The sequence below is a fragment of the Vidua macroura genome, chromosome 2 (genome assembly GCF_024509145.1).
Source record: "Vidua macroura isolate BioBank_ID:100142 chromosome 2, ASM2450914v1, whole genome shotgun sequence".
NCBI classification, from domain to species: Eukaryota; Metazoa; Chordata; class Aves; order Passeriformes; family Viduidae; genus Vidua; species Vidua macroura.
This window is the reverse complement of record NC_071572.1, coordinates 67,785,679-67,794,398: the sequence shown is the minus strand read 5'-3', so window position 1 is coordinate 67,794,398 and position 8,720 is coordinate 67,785,679. Positions and strand designations below refer to the sequence as shown.

The following is an 8,720-nucleotide window of genomic DNA, read 5'->3' as shown; positions in this document are numbered from 1 at the left end:
AGAGGCACTTCCAGTCTCTCCTCCAGGCATCATTTTTCTTGCACATTTTTCTTATATTTTAGTTCCCAGGTGACAAGACACTATTCACTGAGAAAAATAGACTCATCTATGGCTATTTATATTTTCAAAATTAGACAGTGTCCCTCTGTTCCTCTTACCTCATTCTAGACAGATTAAAAAATCTTATTTCAGGCAGACAGAACATATACATAGGTGCACCACATACTTACACATCTCATAATTCTTGGGCAAAAGTGACAGATTTCAGGGTATTTGTCAGACATCTAAAAACACTACCAAGGCATATGGGGCTTGAAAGAAGCAGCAGGATGAAACAGGAATTCCCTCCTCACCCAAACAGCCAGAGCCTCCCCTGGGTCCCACAGGAGGTGCCCATATTGTCTGGCTGCAGGGCAGCTTGGCCACTATGTGTTAGTTTGGGCCTCTCTCCCCACTTCAGGAGAGCTCAAGGAAGCCATGGCCACCAGCTCTTACCTCAGCAAGGGCTGCAGGGAGTCCAGTCTATTGTAAATGCAGGCAAACCCAGTGGGAAGAAATGATGATGTCTGACTCCAGTTCAGAAGGCTGAATGATTTCTTTATTACAACTATGCTAAAATACATTAATATACTATTTAAAGGAGATACTAAAACTACAAACCTACTTGTTCTAACTACCATATCTAACTAACTCACAACTTGTGATCTTCTCGCGAGAGTCCAGACACAGGTGGATTGGGTTGGCCATCAGGCCCAAACAATCCTCACCAGAATCCAATCAAGCAATCACTCCAGGTAAACAATTCTCCAAACACATTCGACATGGGAAAAACAAGGAGCAGAAATAGAAATTGTTTTCTCTTTCTTTCCTCAGTGCTGCTCTATGAAAAATCCTGAAAGAAAGAAGAATGTGCTTGCCACACCAGTCCCCTTCTTTGCTCCTCAGGATCAGGTCCCCAGGCCCGTGCCTGTGCCTCGCAGCTGCTCCCCATGCCCTGCCCATGGGGTACTCTCCTCTCCTCTTGCAGCTGTTGGGGCCAGAACATTTTCTGTCCAAACACCACCACATAACCTTTACATCCACATCGGCTGAAACCTCGTGCAGAGACAGTGTTGCCCTGGGGTAGGGCAGAATGGCCTTTTTGCAGAGCAGGAGGGTCAGGGCAGGGTTAGTGCCATGTGAAATGGTGTTTTGGCAGCTCAGGAGTGCTTGAAAACAGCTCTGTTTCCCTCCCTGCTCAGCTCTGCGCAGTCCATGCCAGCTCCAGTGTCTGGTGCACTGCTAGCAGCTCCACCCTACCCAGGCTGACAAAAATAACCAGAGTCATGTTTTCCTTCTTTTTTAATTGCTTTTTATTTCAAATGTGGGGTGAAGCACCTGGTATGACAGAGTGTCCTTTGTAGGCTGAAGTAAGGTAGAATTGCCAGCCATGAGGGTGAGCTGTGCCAGCTTAGCAAGAAGCTGCTTCAGACCCACCAGCGGGACCTTCACCACGAGCCCGTTTCTCACAGTAAGATTTCATCCATCTTACTGCACATCCACATGTTTTAGGGTGAAAAAAAGGGCCAAACCAAACTTCAGAGAGATTTGGTTTTCCTCAGTTTCAAGTTATTTAGTAAAAAAGCAAAAAACTTTCAAGTTTTCATTTGGCTTTGTTGACCATTCTTTTTAGCTTCCTGCCTTTTTTCTCCTTTTTCCTTTAAAGGACAGGCAAATGTTTTTTTGAAACAGCTCACTTAGCTGGAAAGTAAAGGAAGAGGTAGTAAAAAATAGTGAGTTAAATGGAAAAAATATTTTTTGCAAATTTTAAGGAAAACACTTCTCAATGCTGATCACTCTTTAAAGTGAATTCCTTTAGCTAATTACCTTAATTCTTTTCCTGAGTTATGAAACAAGCTGCAGAAACAGATGGACAGAGGATTGTACTTAGCTGTATCTAGCATTTCTCTGTAAATTCTTAGCCCTCAGTTCCTGCATCTCCTTCCTTTTCCTCAGTTAAAATGATGCCAAAGACTAAATTCACAACTCTGCTGAGAAAGTGACCACAGCCTATGCAGGATTAAGCATGGTTCATAACCAGGGGTTCTCTTATGTAGTTTTTAGCTCTGAAAAGATGAAGCAGATCAGACCTAAGAAAGAGACTCTGTAGAGATGTTAGTCCTCACACACTTCAGAGTAGCCCATGAAGAGATGTATAACCTTGCTCCAACCTGGAGCAGCCCCTTGGGTATGCTTATATTGAGGGCCATGCTTTGCAGTTTTCTAGGAAGCAGAGCAGAGAGCCAGAATCAGCATCCCTGTCTTCCAAAATGACTGTAGAGATATTCCAGTCCCTCAGGAAGCTCTATCCTCCATAGCACCCCAAGAAACAACAAATAAATGCTTCCACAGCCTAGTGCAGGCTCACTCCAGACATCTCTTTTCAAGGAAGAAATTTAAGAAGGCAGAATTCTCTTGTATGACTTTCCTTGTCTCCTTCCAGTTATCTCAACACATTTTTGTTCTTCCTGACAGAAAAAAAATCACTGACCCATCTGTCAATGCCATCTCTGCTCCAGTGAGCTGCTTCATGCATTTATTCACAGATGGACCAGCGCCAAAGTTCTAATCAAGAGAAAAGCTACTAGTAGTTACAGCTCCTCAGCATTATACATGTTTCTGAGTGTGACTGATTAAGACTGTTGTTTGGAACAGGGGAACTGTGTCAGAGGTGCCACATCCCATAAATTAGTTTAAGCTGAGGTAATGTATGCGCCAACATACAGCAATACATTGCTAGCTCAACAAGTTTGGCAAGAAAATGTCTAGGAAAACAAAACCATTTTCAGGCACTTGATCCAACTGAGTGGCACAACTGAAGAGACCCTTACAGGAAAAAACTTTGTGTTTTTATTTTTTAAGGGGAGAGAAAATACCTGAGAAAAAATGTTGGTGTCCAGACTCCATTAAGTTAGACAGGAAGAACGGTCTAGTTCTCAAAGCAAGGCATTTGCCACCAGGGACTCCTGAGTTTTAATCCATCCCCTCTGCAACCTCTGTAGTGCTCTACAGAAAAGTCATTTAATTCTAGTCCAGACAGTGAACTTTGTATGCTGCTGAGCAGATTAGTCATACAAGTGTGTTCCTTTCTGTGGGACTACTCATGTGAGGAAGTTATCAATGGGGAGAGGGGGAGCAAATCTGGCCCACAGTATGGAGTCACACAGAGGGAGAAAAAGCTACAAGTTTTAATTGGTCTGACCTCCTTGGAGGAAAAACTATCTACAGAAATGCTGGAAGAAATTGTAAGAAAATTAAGGGACCTTTCTGATAGGAACATCTGTTAATCAGAACAGCAGTCTTTTAAGTAAGAGAAGCTTTATTGACTGTTTCAAATACAAATAACTGGACTGAGGAATTGCAAATGCAAGGAATCAAATAAACCCATTTTACCAGAAACATCAAGTAAATGAGTCAGTAGGACTTTTGTGTTTGTGGCACCCATCACTTAGAGCAGGTGACTAAGATACCATACTTGCTGGCAATGCAGACAGAGAAATGAACCCAACCAAAAGCCACCTAGAAATGTCATTTTCCTTTGAATCAGAATTGGAGAGTAGTTTTGGAGGTTTGCGGATCCTCAACTAGAACTAGACCCTCTCAAAATTTAATTTAGTTATTTAGCAAGGGGAGGTAATATTTTCTCTACCTGAAGCTCTGTTCCACTGACTCAGTCTCCAACTGACTGTAGTGAGTCAGGTGCAAGAGGTTAACAAATCATTAGTGATCTGAACTGAAACTGAGCAGGAACAATTTCAGTTCCAGATTAACCTGAACTGGAAAGGAGGTAAAAAAAGCAACTTGCTTGACCTCCTGATGTGACAACATCCTTGCTGACACTACAATTTCCTAATCACGTTGATATACCTGTGGGGAAATCTGATGTGAAGCAATCATAGGAAACCATGCTTTATTCAGCATTTATAACCTTTCTGTTGCTGTCAGTAGATTATCTGTGTCTTCACTACTTGTCTTTCTTGCCGAGGATCCCAAAATTAAACATTATGAGTCCAGGGAGATAGTGTTCGTTCTTCTGTAAAAAAAGTAAGATGCCATACAAAGAATCCAAAGCAGGTTGGGAAGCAGGATGTGGGAATCCTGGTGTCAAACCAATTTTCTACCCTACCCAACCTGTACAATTCAGTCAAGTGCTGGTGTTCTAGGTACTTGGAAAAAAACCTGCTTATCTCCTTAAGGAGCACAATAGGCAGGTCCTGAGTAATTCAGCTCTCAAGAACACTGTTTCAAGAGCACATCTTCCTCAGCCAGGCAATACTCAGCTGTATTTTGTGTCAATGACCATATACACGTAGAGGTTCAAATTCTTCCTTCTTCCCTGACCCCTCAGATGACGAATATTACATAGATTTTCTGGATTGTGATTTTCAGTAGTCTAGACCTGAGCTGGGCTGCAAAAACATGTTTTGCCAGGACAGGAAAGTGTATGAGTGAAACACTACATAGCTCTGCATCCCAGTTATACCTTGAATAAGACTGATGTTACTGTGGTATTACCAGGCCTTGATTATGGCACTTGGATGGCTCATAACTAGAATATTCTCATAGAGGAGTTGGGGAGAAGAACACGTGAAGGTGAACCTCATTAATGAATGCATTGCTTTGTGCTGCAGACAATAAAAGCTGTTAGCTCACTTGGAATTCACTAAAGTTACAGTGTACTGGAAGACACATATCATAGTTTATTCATTTTTTCCATGCCAGAGAGGGCTCTCTCTGAGCAGAGCTTAGTCCATTTTCCCTCAGGAAATATTCCCCTTTTAGAAGCCCATGACCTGGGAGGGTGGTTGTTCTCATTTTGTCGGAAAGAAAAGAAAACCTCCATGAATTCCAAGGACTTAGTGTCACTGATTGTGTTGCATTATCCAGAATCAAAGAGCTTAATCACCATTTACACTAAAGCCTTTAGCACTGGTCAGGCAGAAAATTGAACTGTCTCCTGCTCTCATGTTCCTGCAGTCTTACATTGTCAAAAGCTTTAAAGTGCCTGGGAGAGGCACAAGGGCACAGAGATGAGGCTTGCAGTTTTTAAAAGCCTGTGTACAAACGATAGCAGAGAAATCCACAGCCCAGGTTCAGGCCTTGCCTCTAGAGGGTTCTGTTGGTATTGTCCAGGTACCAAAACTACTTCAGAAACAGTTTAATGTGGAAATCTAGTTGGGCTAATTGACCTTGCTGAGAAGATGAGACACCTTCTTACATGGGACTGGCTCACTTTTCTCTCCAAAATACTATTCTTGAGGCACGATATATTCTTGAGGCATGATACTACTATTCATGAGGCAAAATACTATTCTTGTGCATCATGTGACAGAAATTATATGGGTTATTCAGCCCAAGCTCAGATGGGGCATGAGGGACCTCATATCCTGTAAGTATTAAGTCATAGAAAGACCACACATCCATCCAGCATATTCAGATATGCAGCATGTAATTAACATGTTACAGGAGACTGAGAGCTAGAACTGGAAAGGCAATTGCTGGACAGCCTGAAGAACAGGAATGTGTTTAGCAGTCAGAAGTGTTAGGCCTGCTTGGAAATTGTAAAGGAAAATTAGTTAAAGTAGAGGGTAACAACTGTGTGTTTTGTGCAGCACTTGGCTGTGCTGCCAGTGAAAGGAAAAACAGACTCAAGTTCATAAGCACTTCATGATCCCTTGCTTTGTTTTCCCTCACCCTAACACCTTCCAAACTACCTTATTAACGTAAACCACTCATTCATTATACAGAGGTTTAGTATTTGCAGGAGATTTAGGGAGGAGTAATAGTTACACAATGGCATCTGCAGCTGTTTTACATTTATTTATCCAGCAGTGTTTTCAAGTCTCTTGCCCAAAATCCAAACAGATGCCCTCTCAGGGAATGAAGTGTCTAAAGAATGCACACATGCAAGGCTGTCTGAAATTTTAATTGCATAAAGATCAGGAAGTTCAGACTGAAGGTTTGCAGAGCAGCTCTAACCCCTTCTCCCTGGGTGTATCACATTGTTACAATAGGGTCTTTCATTACATAATCATGCAGAGTGGGCAGCTCAGCTTGATGTTTGACATATAGAACCATCTCACACACTGCAAAGGGCTTCAACTCCTTTTCTGTCACCTCAAAAGAACTTCTTTATTACCTTTACTACGTCTTTACTACCTTTTGGAATCGTTAGGAGTGCTAATAAATGTTCTGAAAAACCCTACAGAACTAGTTAGAAGGGAGCTTGCATGTCTAAAGTAAGGACATAAATTTGACAAGGGGCTAAGTACATTCATATCTTGAAGAACAGTGGTGGACTCACTGATTAATGCACTCAGTTTAGGTACATCTTTTAACAGTGCCCAGGTGAGTAACAGGACCCCACATGTGAAGGAAGGGATTGATTCCAAGTTGTCCTAATTGTTGCAGTGCTGCACAGAAGTCAGTAAAGTAGGTTGTCATGAATCACTAGAGCTGACAACATAAACAATTGTTTTAAGATGAGTTTGAGGAGTTAATGAAGAATGAAAAACTAGGGGCTAACATTAAAAAAAACAGATTTAGAGAGTTTGCAAATCTTACCCATCACTGTGGTCCTCTTTTCCTCTACACTCACTTGGTTTATACATCAGTGACTCATTCTGTAACAGCAGTTCAGGTGTTGCTGCCATATCCCAGCAATTCTGGATCAGTCACCAGGGCTGATGCTCTGTAAGAGATTTCGAAAGCTCTCAAAAAAATGTGAATTATTTTATGTTGGACACCAAACAAAGCAAGCCTCTTGCTCTGCAGACAGCTTTGGTGTGTCTGACTGATTCACCTGGCGTGTATAGAATGCACAGAATAATTACAAAAAGGCTTGGGTGTGAAAAAGGTGCTTTGTTTTTCCACATAGTTAATGTATGTGCTCATCTGGGAAAGCACTCTGCCTCAGCTTAAAATATTCCAAAGAGGCCAGAACATTAAAAACAACAAAACACAATGAAAACGATACTCTCCATATCAATGTCAGTGGATAAGCCATCAGCTTTGATAAAAGCAAATCCCTGATGTTGAGTGGAACTTAACACAGTTTTGCTCCAGATTCAGATGTTGAACTGAAACAGAGATTTTTGGAGTTAAGTTAACAAAATGAATTAAGCATTTATATTTTAGCTTGTAGAGTTATGTATTGAATTTTAACCTTGTACTTAAGAAACCTCTGCCTGGTACAAAGGGCATAAGAAAATGCAAAATCCTGAAGCTTCTTGCATAAAGAACAATACCAGAGGAGGCAAAGAACGCAGATAAAGAAGCTCCTCTGTCTCCAAGCCTATCAAGACTGACAGACGTACTCAGATAAGCAGCAAAGGACCGAAAGTGCACGCGCAGAGAGGAAAAATTCAAAAGTTCAGTCATGAGAAGACCACAATCTTCAGCCTCAAGACCACTGAGAGACCCGCGTATGACCACCACAGCAAACCACACGTGCCCAGAAGGGCGTGGACTTATTTAGCATGAGAGGCGAGGACAGGCGGGGCCAGGGGTTGAATATGCATGAAAAAGTTGTGCAATGTATTGCATATGGAACATCTTTGGGAATAAAGGTGTGGGTCAGACTGAGGCTTGGTGCACAAGTTTTGGAGAGCTATCTCACTTGTGCCAGGCGCTGACATACATACCCACTTCATAACTACCCCAGGTTGTGGAGTCTATTTATTTATTCTGCGTATCGCTTCAGAACCTTTTCTTCCCCACATGAATGCAATAGTGCTTTGATCAAGCATGAAGTGTGAATGCAATACAATAGATGTAAAGCCAGATTGGATCTAATTACAAACTCCCCACTTCCTCTCCTAGCTGTGGAGTGTTCAGGTACTAGCTTTACCTCTCCTTTCTCATATCTCAGTGTTAAAATGTCTTGTTCCCAAAGACATTCCTGCACAAAATAAGATACACTGAATCTGAGGGAATGTTGGTCTCCTAGGGAATAATATACTAATTTTACAGTGCACTAGATCTCAAGCACTAAACCAGGATTAATTTATAGTAACTGCTGATTTAAAAAGTGAAAAGGACCAGACCTTACATTGCACAAAGCAAATGAACAAATGACTGATGCCAGCCAGATGCTGGAGCAAGTGTCTCCCTCTCCCATTAACATATGCTGCCTCAGACTCTCCAGGAAGCCTTCCCTAATGGCACTGCTATGACAGAACAAATGCTTGGTTTATTCAGTCACTGGCACCATACTCTCAGGATCTGTGAGGCACATGCCTTACCTTCAGGATTCATTGCAACATTTTCAGCAGTTAAGCACTCCATCATGAAGAATGTGTAGGCAGAGCTAAGATTCCAGATTTATGGCTTTCATGCAACCATGTGCTTCTGTCCACAGCTGTATGTACTTAATCCTAGCCCAGCTGCTTCATTGCATCTCATTACCAGAAATCAATGCTGAGACAAATTTAGTTTAAACATAATATGCAACAAATATATGTTGCATATTGCTTGTTGCATGTGTTGAAAAGGGAAGTCAGCCTTTTGACTGGATGTGCCATAGCCTCTCCTTTGCTGAAGACTTTGAGACAGGAAGATTTTCTTGAAGGAAGCACTGGCTAATAGAGTTAAGGACTATTGTGAAATCCTAGGCCACATAGAATGGAAGACAAGTAATGATCATAGATTTTTCTCTGCAAAACTTATGTTTACATAGATAG

The 8,720-nt window shown here is 41.7% G+C and overlaps 1 long non-coding RNA gene across 1 annotated transcript; it reads right to left on the bottom strand.

The window, feature by feature from the left end:
- Positions 1–1,378: 1,378 nt before the first annotated feature.
- On the bottom strand, positions 1,379–8,149 carry LOC128822137 (uncharacterized). The gene is made up of 3 exons (XR_008441366.1): positions 8,090–8,149; positions 6,604–6,730; positions 1,379–1,740 (listed from the first exon to the last, which is right to left on the bottom strand). It is a non-coding gene; the product is annotated as an uncharacterized LOC128822137 (long non-coding RNA).
- Positions 8,150–8,720: the final 571 nt, after the last annotated feature.